Source organism: Lynx rufus, unplaced genomic scaffold, assembly GCF_022079265.1.
Source record: "Lynx rufus isolate CCGP_SWC_20201006 ecotype Redwood Valley unplaced genomic scaffold, mLynRuf1.p SCAF_41, whole genome shotgun sequence".
Classification (NCBI taxonomy): Eukaryota; Metazoa; Chordata; class Mammalia; order Carnivora; family Felidae; genus Lynx; species Lynx rufus.
This window is the reverse complement of record NW_025814858.1, coordinates 1,503,814-1,516,604: the sequence shown is the minus strand read 5'-3', so window position 1 is coordinate 1,516,604 and position 12,791 is coordinate 1,503,814.

The following is a 12,791-nucleotide window of genomic DNA, read 5'->3' as shown; positions in this document are numbered from 1 at the left end:
TACATTATCAATGAAAAAGGAAATGGACCAAAACAAAAACATGACACTTAGCTGCCACATACTTTGAAATCTGGACAGAGTCAGGGAACACAGAGAAAGCTCACAGACTTCCTAAGACGGGGGTCCCCATGAGGGGGGGGGTGGAATTCATGCACCAAAACCCACCAGCAAAGACAAGTCATCCAAGTAAAACTTGAATCTCAGATAAAAAACAGACAAACAAAAAAAGCAATGAATATCTTTTTGTATAAATATGTGCCAGATATTGTGTGGGTCATATTTTCACTAACAATTGTCTGCTGTTCACTTGATATTCTTGAACTGGTGTCCTGAATTGTACTAAATTGTGTCAGAACAGCAAAAGAAATCCGGCTGACCCATCAGTGAGTTTTGTTTGCTTTGCGCGGTGTTTTCAAGTTTCTAACTTACCTTCAATATATGTAAGTAAGGAGATTTCAGTTAAAAATTTAGGTCTCTGTGGGGGCGCCTGAGCGGCTCAGTCGGTTCAGTGCCCGACTCTTGGTTTTGGCTCAGGTCACCATCTCACAGTTTGTGAGTTCGAGCCGGAATCAGCCTCTGTGCCGACAATACGGGGCCTGCTTGGGATTCTCTCTCCCTCTCTCTCCCTCCCCAACCCAATCACCTCCCCCCTTAAAATAAATAAAATAAACATTACCAAAAAAATTTAAAAACAGTTAGATTTTTGGTTCCTCCTGACACATCTGATGATATGCCCACGTGGACCCCCGATTCCCATCTGGCAAGACTAGGCTCGGGGTTTTCACTGTCTGCTCTGGATGCTCAGGTTTATTTCTTTGCTCTTATCCCACATAAGCCACTTAATTCACTCATATCACTGCTTAGGTCCTGGAAGCTTTGCTTTGTTTGGTGTTTGTGTTTGTTCACCTTTCCCTAGCACCTGAAGAGGCGGGTTGGCGGTACATGTAAGAATGTCCCTTTAGTGACTGGCTAGACAGCCGAGGGTCACCTTGGCCACGCGCTGAACACTTCTCAGTATCCGGCCATTGTTGTGTCTGGGCTTGAGCCACCAGACTTAGAGAATCTGCTGGAAGTCAGGAAAAGCAGGATGTGTGGCCGAGGGCCTTACGGGGAGCCCTGTTGCTGCCTTGGAAGACGTGATGAGCTGACTTGTCTCAACAAAAAGAAGAGAAAGCCAGGGAAGAGAATGGGTGGAATCTCTTAGAAGAACCAGTGTGGCCCCTGGAAACAGTTTCCAGTAGCGCCACAGTCCTTCAGCCTTGTGTTTTGTCCTTATGGTTTGTTTATTGCCTTACCTGAAATTACAAAAAAAAAAATTACCATTTTTGCATTACAATAGCCTACAATCATCCATTTTTTTGCAGAAGGTAATTGCTCTCTCTCTGAGAGAGCACATAATTAGCCCATAAGCTGAAGGAAGATGCAGGATGGTTAACTTCCCTGGGTGAGAGTTCACGGGAAAGTTTTGTTTTTTTTAAGTTTATTTATTTATTTTGAGAGGGGGAGCCGGGATCAGGGACGAGGCAGAGAGATGGAGAGACAGAATCCCAAGCAGGATCCGGGCTGGCAGCACAGAGCCCATCGCAGGGCTCGAACTCATGAAGCCGCGAGATCATGACCCGAGGCGAAACCAAGAGTTGAATGATCACCCCACCGAGCCACCCCGGTGCCTCCAGGTGAAAGTTTTTAAAACCTTTCTTTGCATTTTTCTGTATGGCTTGAATTTTATATAATAAGATGTATCGTTTTTACCAAAATATTAAAGCCATTAGTCTTAAGTGAACAGAATAAGTTACGACTATCCAAACATATAATGTACATACCTAGAAAAACTTAAAAACCTAGATACCCCAAAATGTTAATAATGGCTGTCTCTGGGTGACGGGATTATGAATCGGTTTTGGTATCGTTTCGCGTTTTTTGGTGAGTGTTCCATACTGTCTGCAATTAGCATGCCTTACACTTACATTTAAAACACGAAAATGGTATTTCTTCACAAGAGACTGAGAACTGTTGCCACACTGAGATTCAGGCACAGCCTCTGGGTCTGACCTGGCTGTAAAAGGTGGTGAGCAGGGAAAACTTCTCGGTTCTCTTTGTTTCCTTTAATGATCCTGCTGATGGCTAAGACGCCCAAGTCGCCCTAAGAACCCATTACCCATTCTAAATGGCCCCACATAGATCAATAAATATGTCCTTTTTACGAAATTACTTCAGCTGTCTTCCCACCTACCCTCTTTTTATTTGGAGAGACCAGAAAGCTTCTGAAGCCGTCCGCCCTCCTGAAGTTAATGTATTCATTAGTATTCATTATAATTGCCTTCCAAACGTGTCACTAATCTTAGTCTCCTAGTTACTTAATGGTTTTGATTGGCTGGAGAACACTTTTATCTGGGTTAATTTACTATTCACAGTACAGCGATGGAGTATTCATTTTGCTACCCAGATTACAGCGGTACATGGAGTTATATATCATCCACAGGAAAGCTACATGGGAGGTTAGTGTTAAAACGCCTTTCAGGCATCTTAAAGTAGAAAACAACATTCCTCCTGCCAAAACTTTGTCACGCGCCGCATTTCCTGCCCGAATTTGAAGGTGTCCATGGCCCTTCTGTGAATGGATGTGCTTCTCAACGCCCGGGAAGTACTCGCCCTGACCCCTTAGAGCGGCTCTCTCTGATTCCAGCAGGTGTGGGATCACAAGGAAAGCGTGTCCCGAAGGAGGCAAAGACGGGAGCAGCCAGAGCTCCTGGGAATGTCCAGGTTTTCTTCAACATAACCTGCCCCTGGAATTTCCTGCATCCCTTGCTCAGAACCTGAGCCCCTGCCTACCAGCGTGTCCAGAGTCTGGACCCCCATCCCAGTCCAAAATCTCGTTCCTACCTTCCTGACTTCTGGTGTGCAGGCTCTATCTAGGGATTCCATTTTGCCAGGGCTTAAGACCTGTCCTGGCCGTATCTAAATGTCACTTTCCCCCCAAACCCCAAAGGACTTGGCCCCTCCTGCCTGTGCTCTGAAATCAGAATCCTCTACCTAAAATTCTTTAGAAGAATGGAGACAGACGGTGTGCATAATTTAACCGGTTGAAACCGGCTTTCTCCAATCCCCACCGGAACTCCTAATACTTCCATTGGAGGCCCCACCATGAAATTATGACCCCGTTCTGCCTGCCGGCTATGTCAATGTCTGGACACAGGAACCCTGCCTCCTCCTGGCCCTGGAAGGCTATCTGCTTGATGTTGTGAAGCTAAATAGGAATGGGGAGAGGTCTACTTGCAGAGGTAAACAGAGGCTGGGCATCCAGGAGGGACCTAGACACACTTCTACGGACTGTTCTCCAACATAGAGAGTCAGTCACTCATTCCTGGGGACCTCAGCAAACCGCAAGAGGTATGGCTGATACGGGCTGGGGAGCCAAGAGTAAATGGGATGGGAGCTGAGAGCCTCGCACATCTGAGAAGATGACCCCAGGCCTCAGGTGTCTTCTGTGCAATGGGAACAAACTCTCGTACAGCACAAGGTGGCACTGGAGCTGAAAACAGCATTTGCTTTCCCCAGAGATAGTTTCTGCAAACAACCACTTGCATTCCTTATCCGTGCCTAGAAGCCAGAGTTCGCTAGGAGTTAAAGACTGAGCTGGTGCATGAGGATAGGCACGCACATCAAGTACATTGTAGCACTGCTGCCTGGCCAGTAAAACCCCCCACCCCCCAAAACAAAAAGAACTAGAAACGAAGGGGATGTTCGTCACTGGGGTAAAGGTTGCTAAGTTATTATATAGCCACAGAGCAAGGAGTGTGCAACAATTTTTGTAAAGGGTCTTGACTTGGAGAGACTCCTAAGTGAATACGCTGTCCAGCCCATCCCTCAAAGAAATGGTGGAGAGAAATGGAAAGAAACGGTAACTCGAAGGATTTGAATGAAAACGTCGAGTCACCATTTGCCACGGGTTAGACCAGGCCAACAGGGACTCAGGAGACTTTTACTCTCTTCGTGTTATTTTTGTGTGTTCTTATGACTTTTAAATGATGAACACGAATTATTTATAAACGGAGGACAGCCACTGAGGGTGTGGGGGTAAACCCAAGATGTATCTAACAAGAGGGCAGAGAGGAGCCCATGGACGGGGTCTTACGCCCCTCAGGCTGGGCCCCCAGAGCTGTGTTGTAGACACAGGTGTATAACCTGCCTGTCGGGGGCTAGGGGGTGGGGGACCCTTCCAGAGTGAGGCTCCCCGGAATTCTGAATATTCAAGAGACAGAGATAAAGGGCCGGAGGCCCATCACGAGAATACAGAATGCTCGCTGACTGCAGAGTGACCATTTTCCCATCCAACCTCTTGCCCTGAGCCGTCAGCCTCTCTACCAACGATCTGGGTATTTGGGGGACCTCACATCTTGCACAAACTGAAGTACGGTTTTCATTTTGTAAACGAGAAAGCCCGATTCCCTTCAGAATAGCAATCTGAAGCAAACAGAAACATCTGTTTGAATAATGAGCTGTGTTGTTGGCATGTTCAGGAGGCAGGAGGCAGGAGGCAGGAGGCAGGAGGCAGCTGGTGATCAGATACGGACATCCCGGACCCTGGCTCGGCCGCCGCAGGCAGTATGGGACGGCAGTGGGTGGGGGTTGGGGGTGTTGATTGGGGTCTGGGAAGCCTGCACACATCTCCCCGAGGCCTTCCAAGGTCCCACGCCAGCTCGGTGCCAAGATTAGCTCACCGTGGTGAGAATGATGGTGCTTTCTTGATTTTCAAGAAACCACCACATCAGACCCGACTTGTCCGCGGTCCGCTAAGTCAGCCCTCCCACCTTCGGGGAGCGATTATGGGTCCGAAGATGCATCTCAGCGGATGTTAACTGAGACAAATGTCCCGCTCTGTGCATTTTCCAATTTTAATTGAAGGAAAGTAACTAATTATCTCGGAGAAGCAGCCATTATACACTGGCTGCAGGCTGACCTTTAGCAGGAGATGCCTTAGGGCTTGTGGGGGCAGTCGATATGTTCACCAGTCATTAAAGCTCGAGATTTCCAAGGGGAGCAGAACATCTCCAACCCAGGATGGGCCCCAGCACTGGCTGCAGCTGGAGGGGAAGAACGAGCCTGTCATATTCCCGGAGAAATTGATCGGACGCGGTATTGATAGGTAATGACGTACAGCATCTCCCGGGGCCCCCATACCCGGGGGGAAGCGGGAAGCGTGTGTCGGTGCACTGCGGGCAGAGTGGCATGTCAGCTCATTTGCACAGCGGACTTCGTTGGCCCAAATCAGACAGGTGTGGGGGTATATGGAGAACAAGGCCCAGTGTAAACAGATGTCTCTGGCACTTGGAGAGGGTGTGATACTGCGTGTGTGTGGAATACTGTACGCGCACATACATTTGTGACGCAGGTGAAGGGCCAGGCCCTCCTGCTGGGCCCATAAAACACAAGTGAACTCACAAAGCCTGGAAACACACCCCCTGGCCAAAATACAGAGCCACTTCTAACACTCACGAGACCGGTCTTACCTAAAATGATTTCCAAAGCAGAATTCCATGATCGCAGCAAAGGACAGAATTAACAACAATAAAAACCGAGGGACTGAGCATCAGCAGGGCTCATGTGTCCCCTTGAGTGATGTGACCCTTCAAAGGCAGTGGCAATGGGTGGGGAATGAAGCAGAGCAGGGCCCGGGCCTGGCTGCTTTGGCAACGGGCGACAAGTTCAAAGGGCACTCTTGCCTGGACATGGGACCTACCCAGTGACCAGAGCCACCCACCCCATAGTCAACAACTCCAAGGGAGGGTCCCCAGGCTTGGCGCTTTCTTCTGAATGAGGTGAAATGTTTCCCCCTCCTCCACACAGGTAGTCCAGGTGAGACCTTCCATCAGAATCACCTGCTTCTGAACCAGACCAGCCCAATCAGAATCACCAGAACCCCTCCCCTCCCCCCCCAGTTCCCTGATCACGTGGCCCAAATCAACCAATTAGAATCGTGGGGACCCCTTTCCCCTCTCCTTTAGAGAAGTGATTATATTTTTTTCCTCCCTCTTTGCTGTCTGGACAAAAGCCAGTCTCCTTTAGCAGAGAGGGAGAGGCACAGGATAGGGGGAGTGAAGGGGGTAGATATAAACCCTTATCGGAGGGAGGCACCACACAGGAACCACAGCCCCTCAGCCCAGCTCCATCTGTAACTGCTGGGGCCGCTGCTCTGCTTTCTGGAGCCGGATTCCCCCGATCCCTGAGCGACAGGACTGGGTCCTGTCTCTTACATCCAAACTGACCCCAAGATGCTGAAAGAAAGTGGAATGTCGTGAGGTTTGTCCTCATCGCTCACCTGTGCTGTGCAAACCCTATCCAGGAGTTTTAATCCAGTCTTGTCTTTTCTTTTTTCTTCTCTTCTCTTCTCTTCTCTTCTCTTCTCTTCTCTTCTCTTCTCTTCTCTTCTCTTCTCTTCTCTTCTCTTCTCTTCCCTTCCCTTCCCTTTTCCTTTCCTTTCCTTTCCTTTCCTTTCCTTTCCTTTCCTTTCCTTTCCTTTCCTTTCCTTTCCTTTCCTTTCCTTTCCTTTCCTTTCCTTTCCTTTCCTTTCCTTTCCTTTATTTTCCTTTCTTTTCCCTTCTCTTCCCTTCCCTTCTCTTCTCTTCTCTTTTCTTTTTGTCTCTTCTTTTCTTCTCTTCTTTTCTTTTCTTATTGATTTTAAGATAGAGAGCAGGGGAGCGGCAGAGAAAGAGGGAGAGAGAATCCCAAGCAGGCTCCATACTGTCCGCACTGAGCCCAACGCAGGGCCTGAACTCAAGAACCCGGAGATCATGACCTGACCCAAAACCAAGAGTCGCCCACTTAACGGACCGAGCCACCCAGGCACCCCTAATCCAGCCTTTCTTGTCCCTGACAGAGCCTCCAGGCCTTGCGGTGTTCACCCCATAAATGAGACCTCCCTCCGGGATGGGAAATAAAACACAACAGCTAGTAGCTATGGGAAGGGAGAAGGTAAGTGTTTCAACACTGTGGGACCACAGAGGGCCTCCTGCCCTGGGGGCTCTGTCAGGTCAGGTGCCAGAACCCCCTGGTTGTGCCATGGGATGCGGGCCACTAGACCTCTCTGCTGGCTGGTTTTCTCCACTGCTGTGAGGGGACTGGACCTTCCTGCTTAGGGCAAGTGCACAGCTTTCCCGAGAGAAGTTCTACCATGACGTGGATCCTCAAGTCCCAGGAGTTCACGTGGTCTCATTTTTCTCACCGACCGTTTTACTGAGACAGGCTGTGTATGCCACCCCGCCCCTCACCCTGCAGGGGACGGGCAGGTTCGTCATCCCCGTCACACCAGAGGGAAGCAGGCTGGCCCGTGCTGTTGCAGCACTCGGTGTCTTTCCTGGTCACGATGCAGAAACGGTGGTGTCTGCTCTGGCCACTGTCCTGGCCAGATCGGCACCAGCAGGTGTGGCCCCTGCACACATTGGCAAGAGATTGCAGTCAAGATCCTGTATCTGACATAACGTTATCTCCCCCAAATTAAATCTGTGCATAGCATGCTGGCCCTGGTTGCAAAACTGGTTCTACAAGCATGCTTTCGAATCATGTCTTCCCCTTACAAAATCAAGAGCAGGCTTTCTCTTTCATCAGTAACTAACACTTGTGACCTTAAGCGGTGCACAGTACTTGATTAGCTAACTGAGGAGGAAATGAACAATAGTAATATCTGACCTTTAAAGGACATCGGATGCCTCATAAAAACATTCAGCAAGAAAATACAGCACAAAACAGTCTGCCTATAACTTCACCACTTTGTCTGTCTTTCACTGTCTCCTTCATTTGGAATGCAAAACAAAACAAAATGTTTTCTCGGGTGTGGAAATCTGCCAACAATCTTCCAGATCGGACGTGTTCCTCTGCCTAGGGACAGGCCGGCCAGGGAGACGGGGGCCCGAGGGGTGTGGGCTCCAGGCCGGATGCTGCAGGACTCAGGGACTGTGGTGTATACGTCCCCGGCGCAACTGTGGGTTCCTACCCTGTATGGTGATGAGGACCCGGGTGCTTGTGGCTGAGCAGTGCCATTTGCAGAATGAAATGGGGCCGTGCAGAGTCTGGCCCCCTGAAAACATGGAAGCCACGTGGGCTCTGCGGCATTCAGACCCCAAACAGCCAGGGGAGGGCCCGGGACTCCCAGCTGGAGAGCCAGAGCCCAATCCATGCCTGTCAGCCCATGGGCTCGGGAAGCAGCTGGGGATCTTATGAAAATGCAGATTTTGAATCGGACCACAGTGGACCACAGTGGGATTTCTCAGGGCTGGACCACAGTGGGATTTCTCATGGCTCCCAGGCGAGGCGGGAGCTGCCCGGCCGCTGGCCGGACTGGGAGCAGCTAGGCTGGAGACAAGTTGAAGCAGGCCCTCGTCCGTCTCAGGGACACAGGCTGGGCTGCACAGTCCTTGCGCTGGAGCTGAGCTGGGGACGCTATGTCCGAGTGAGCCTCAAACACACTGCCTCCCCCCCGCCCCCCCTGCAGTGCACCTCCCACTACTTGTTGTCCCATTTCTGTTCCCTTCCTTCCCCTCCGCTCCTCACCTCCCGATCCCACTCAGGTCTGGGGGCCTCTCACACTGCCAGCACCAGTGAAGCTCTCTCTGCAGAAGGTTCTGGATGGCACAATAGTAGGCTCAGGTGGTAACGTTCACCATGACCCCAGAGCCCCACGTCCCCAGGTGGCTGTTCTCACTGGGATGCCACCACACCATCTGATACCACAGTCACAGATGCGACTTCGCAGGGTCACTCTGGTGTGACTCCTGGGGCCCTGAGTATGCAACGAGAAACGTGGGACTAGGGTCTCCTAAACGTGGGCACCACCACCGACCCTGCCACTGCCCTGCAGTGCGTGTTGCCCCGTTCAAGCCACCCCATCTCCCCACTCCCCTGCCCCCCCACCCTGCCACCAGCAGGGCTGGCCAGAAATGCCAAGCAAGGAGGGGACCTGGATCACGCCCCCGCCAGGGATGAGTGGGCATCAGGGGCTGTGCACCCCTGCCCCCTCACCCCCGGGGGAGCTCGGAGGTGTTTCACAAGGATCCCCGAGTCTGGTAACAAACACACCCTTCGCTGGCCCCTGCCCAACCCCTACCATTCTTCTGGAATCTCCTTGTAAGTGAACTCTTGGACCCAAGTCCTTGTCTGAAGGCCTGCGCCTGAGGGCCCCAATCGCAGAGCCCCTGGGGCACCTGTCAGCCCCTGAGCTGCAGTGACGCTGTGTCCTGGGTCCCGCGCTGGCAGGTGCTTCTTTCTGGCAAAGGTTCTAAGAGAAGCGCCTTCGGGCGCCTGCTTCTGGCTCATGGAGTCCTCATGTCTCCCAGGGGTGGGGGCTTCCCTGTAGGCTGATGCAGTCTTCGGGCCCCAGAGCAGCGTGACGAGATGCAGACAAGAGCAGATTTTGCATATCTGCAAATCCCCTAATTTCCTCACTGGGGGCATGCTGCCCAAACCAATAAACCCATTGGCTTCTTCAACGTGTTGTCACATACGCGGGGCTGGCTGCCGGTTTCAGAGGCAGTGTGTTAAGTCCACGTTTGCAGAGCATGAAAGGGATGTGGAGGCTCCGTGGCAATCAATTTTTCATAAATAATACACACGTGCATCCTCTTCACATATTTAAAGCAGCAGTCAAGTGGTCGGGGAGAATGATCATTTATTCTGTTGAATTTCTTCAGAATGAATTCTGGGACAGATCAAACAAAAACGTTATAAAATAGGAATTATAGGTAATGAATGCCTGCTTGTTGTAAGGGAATCTGAGCACCTCGTGCATAATTAAAGCAGGTGAGGTCAGGGGCAAGCTCGAGGTGACTTTACGAGGAATCCCTCTGCATTCCTTCATGGGGCAGCAGTGACGTCCGTTTACGGTACAAGGCTTCATCATTTGAAGTGACTGGAATTCAAAAGCATCGTATTAATGTGTTGTGACGAGCACATCGTCAGCACAGGACGGCCGACTGGTGGCCGCGGAGTTCGTGTTTGGATTCCTTGAAGTTTTTCCTCTCTGCCCTCTTCCAGCTCAGGCAGATGGGGCTGCCCTGTGTTCTAAGGTCACCCCTCCCCTGGGGGCAATGACAGAGACTTGCCAGTGATTGAATGGCATCTGTCTCGTCAGCAGACAGGGTAAGGACGAGGCAGGAGAGAGCTGGAGGTTCGCGAGGCCTCTGGGATGAACGGTTGGTTCTAACCTACCAGGTAAGTCAGACCCTTCAGCCTCTCACCGTCACTTTCCCTACATGAGCAAACTGTCATGGAGACGTGGGTCTAGGCGCCCGTCAGTAAAGGGCGAGAGTCCAGGCACGTCTGGCATTCAGACTCAGCTGGGTCCAAATTTAAAAAAAAAAAAAAAATCTTAACGTTTATTTGTTTGTGAGAAACAGAGAACAAGCGGGGGGAGGGGCAGAGAGAGAGCGAGACACAGAACCTGAAGCAGGCACCAGGCTCCGAGCTGTCAGCACAGAGCGCAATGCAGGGCTTGAACGCATGAACAGTGAGATCATGACCTGAGGTGAAGTTAGTTGCTCAACCAACTGAGCCCCTCAGGTGCCCTGGGTCCAAATCTTGAGCCCACACTCTTCAAGCTGTGTCATCTTGGACAGTTACTGAACCTCTCTGATCTCTGCCTTCACTTATAAAATGGAGCTAATAGGTCGGTGGGAGGAATAAGTTAGAAGGTGGGGGAAGGACGTAGCACTCTGACGGCACATGAAGAAAAGCCTTACCGAAAAGAAGTTGTCCCTGCAATTCTTGTCATCATCTGGCCAGGTGCCTCCCAAAGCACTAGGTCCTTCCTGGGTGCCCTGCACTCTGCTCACCGCAGAAACACCAGTAGAATTTTAAACTGCCTGTAACATGCGAAGCCTGCGTGGCGCAGTCGGGTAAGCGTCCGACTCTTGATTTCGGCTCAGGTCATGATCTCTCAGTTTGTGGGTTCAAGCCCTACATCGGGTTCTGTGCTGACAGCGTGGAGCCTCCTTGGGATTTTCTCTTCTTCTCTCGCTGCCCCTCCCCCGCTCATACTCGCATGTGCAGGCACCCCCAGCCTCTCACCCAAACCTAACTAAATAAACACAAAAATAAATAGCCCTTGACACTGAAGAAGCCGCTGAGCACTGACACAATTCCCATCCCACGACCTTCCAAACTCGGCCGTGCCTGTGGCCGGAGCTGCCGCGTCAAGCTCCCCGACCTCCAGCACTTCTGCCCACGCTCAGCTGGTGGGGGGCACAGGACACCCTGTCGGGAGAGTGGCAGGAGGGCTGTGCAGCTGGCGACGCTTTGCCACTGAAGACCTGGGACCCTCCCTCCTACAGGTGGAGCCCAGGGGTCCATGCCCAGGGTGGTCTGGGCCATGCAGGGGTGCCAGAAGCGGTGGTGGGCGGTGCAGGGCGTCTGGCGCATGGAAAGCCTCCATCACGCAGCCTCCCTGAGGCCTCCAGGGAATGCAGTGGCCTCTGTGCTGCCACTCTGCTGCCTTGCTGGGGTGGACAGGGGCAGGAGGCCCTTCTCCTGGCAGGACGGGGAGAATGACGCCGTGCCTGGGCGGATCCTGCTCCAGGAGCACGAGAAACTTCCCCCCAAGGGCCTCCGAAGTCAACAACGACTGAGCAGGCCACCTTGGGATCACCTGGGTCCCAGATACATAGTATGAGAACAGCTCTCAGCTTCCAGGTACTCTCTTGTCTGTGAATAAAGAGGCCCCCACTCCAATGGCAGCCATACAGAGGGAGTCACCGGGCCCATCTTCCTGCACGTCCGGCTTCGGAGCACCCTTCACCTGTCCCCCGGGCTGGCCTCCACCAGTAAGTGGCTGCAGCATGTCGCTGCCCTGACACACAGCAGAATCCCAAAGCCGAGGCTGTGTGTGAATGCTTGTGGCAGAACCCAGGAGGCCTCGTGTCTCCAGGTCCCCCAGTGCACATGTGCAGGCATGTGCTTTGCCCCCCAGGTGAGTCCGGCACCCCTGGAGCCACGTGGACCTCCAGGCAGAGGGCCGGACGCGGGTGGAGACTCTGCGGGGAGACAGAGAAGGGGGGGGTGAACGTGGGACAGGTGGTCAGCAGTGCCCAACGGCCCCTTTTCACACTGGGCTGTCGGAGTCTGTGTTTGGATTGCGGGCAGTTCAAAGTGAGTGCCTGATTTCCCTCCACTAAGTCATTTGAGATTCAGTCCACAAAGTGAGTGTCAATCTTTGATTTCATCGTGACAGGCTTTCTGTAAATTTAAGGCATAAACGTGATGGTGATTTCTTTTTGTTGTTGATGTTCTTGTATATTTTTTGGCACCCCCTCACAGAAGCACAAAGGATTCTCTTTGTACTGGCCCCAGAAGAGCCTTTTTTTCCAAGAGAAATAGAACATCTGGAGGCACCCAGGATTTCCGGTCCTTAGCAAAACCCGCCCCAGCATCCTCACAGCACATCAGAGACAGCCAGCCTTGCTCATGGCCGTGACTCTCAGCCACATGTTGAAGAAGAGCAACAATGACGTGCCGCACAGAACTGTGGGGACACTCATAATCTGTCGCCCAGCAAACCACACCGACCTGCCACTATCACTCATCACACCCTCCTCTTACTTCCTGAACTTGTATTAAAGCTCCTAAGAGCCATGGTCTGGGAACAAGAGACAGAGAGATGGGCCGGGTTTAGGAGTTCCCTAGACCTATTTATAGGGGTCACAGCTTCCTTGAGAGGAGTATTGGCTTTTCAGGAGAAACTCAGACAAACGTTCAGAGAGAGGGAAAACAGGACACACCTAGGGCATAGGGTGCGCCTTTGTGCC